Genomic DNA, 2,106 nt, shown 5'->3' with positions numbered 1-2,106 from the left:
GCAAAAATTCAGCTGCAAAAAGACAAATAACCCAATTTAAAAAATGAGCAAAAGATATGAACAGACACTCCACTAAAAAAGACATTCAGGTAGCTAACAGATACATGAGGAAATGCTCAGGATCATTAGCCATTAGAGAAATGCAGATCAAAACTACAACAAGATTTCGTCTCACTCCAACAAGGCTGACATTAATCCAAAAAACACAAAATAATAAATGTTGGAGAGGTTGTGGAGAGACTGGAACACTTATACACTGCTGGTGGGACTGTCAAATGGAACAACCACCTTGGAAATCAATTTGGCGCTTCCTTAAAAAGCTAGAAATAGAACTACCATACGATCCAGCAATCCCACTCCTTGGAATATACCCTAGAAAAATACAGCCTTTACATGAACAGATATATGCACACCCATATTCATTGCAGAACTGTTTACAATAGCAAAAAGATGGAAGCACCCACAGGTGCCCGTCAATGGATGAATGGATAATTATGTAATGGTATAGTCACACAGCGGAATACTAAAAACCAGCAAAAACCCAGTGCCGTGGAGTCGATTCTGACTATAGCAACCCTATAGAATGGAATACTACGCATCAATAAAGAACAGTGATGAATCTGTGAAACATTTCATAACATGGAGGAACCTGGAAGGCATTACACTGAGTGAAATTAGTCAGTTGCAAAAGGACAAATATTGTATAAGACCACTATTATAAAAACTTGAGAAATAGTTTAAACAGAGAAGAAAATATTCTTTGATGGTTACAAGAGGGGGAGGGGGAGGGGTATTCACTAATTAGGTAGTAGATAAGAACTATTTTAGGTGAAGGGATAGACAACACACAGTACAGGAAAGGTCAGCACAACTGGACTAAACCAGAAACAAAAAAGTTTCCCAAATAAACACTCCAAAGGCCAGCGTAGCAGGGGCAAGGGTTTGGGGACCGTGGTTTCAGGGGACATCTAAGTCAATTGGCATAATAAAATCTATTAAGAAAAAATTCTGCATCCCACTTTGGAGAGTGTCACCTGGGATCTTGAACGCTAGCAAGTGGCCATCTAAGATGCATCAATGGGTCTCAGACCACCTGGAGCAAAGGAGAATGAGGAATACCAAAGACACATGGTAATTATGAGCCCAAGAGACAGAAAGGGCCACATAAACCAGAGACTGCATCAGCCTGAGACCAGAAGAACTAGATGGTGCCCAGCTACAACCAATGACTGCCCTGACAGGGAACGCAACAGAGAACCCCTGAGGGAGCAAGAAAGCTGTGGGATGCAGACCCCAAATTCTCGTAAGACCAGACTTAATGGTCTGACTGAGACTAGAAGCACCCCAGTGGTCAAGGTCCCCAGACCTTCTGTTAGCCCAAGACAGGAACCATTCCCAAAGCCAACTCTTCAGACAAGGATTGGACTGGTCTTTTTTTTTTATGGGATAGAAAATGATACTGGTGAAGAATGAGCTTCTTGGATCAAGTAGACACAAGAGACTATGTTGGTATCTCCTATCTGGAGGGGAGATGAGAGGGTTGAGGGGTTCAGAAGCTGGCGGAATGGACAAGAAAAGAGAGAGTTGAGGGAGGGAGTGTGCTGTCTCATTAGGGGAGAATAATTAAAAAAAACAAAATTTTTTTGTTTTGTTTTTTGAGTAATTAGGAGTATATAAAAAAAGGTGTATATAAATTTTTGTATGAGAGACTGACTTGATTTGTAAGCTTTCACTTAAAGCACAATAAAAAAAAAAATGAAATAAAATAGAGCCCGAGTACCAAAAACCTGAGAAGTGGTGCATTTGTTCAGTTTGCGTAGATGTGGGTTGGTAGTTTTTGCAGTTCTTTTCCTGTGGTCAGCACTTTAACTTATATCCTGTTAACATATACACAAATTAACTACACTTCAAAATGGGTGTTCTTACTACCACACTGAGTCAATGCCATTTGGGAATTACGAAACAGTACTTTTTGCCATGTGAGTCATTTGTGGTTCAGTGGTGGAATTTTTACCTACCACATGGGAGACCGAGTTTTGATTCCCAGCAGATGCACCTGTCAGTGGAGGTTTTCATATTGCTGTGATGCTAATAGTTTTCAGTAGA

Source organism: Elephas maximus, chromosome 18, assembly GCF_024166365.1.
Source record: "Elephas maximus indicus isolate mEleMax1 chromosome 18, mEleMax1 primary haplotype, whole genome shotgun sequence".
Taxonomy (NCBI): Eukaryota; Metazoa; Chordata; class Mammalia; order Proboscidea; family Elephantidae; genus Elephas; species Elephas maximus.
Note: the sequence above shows the minus strand (reverse complement) of the source record.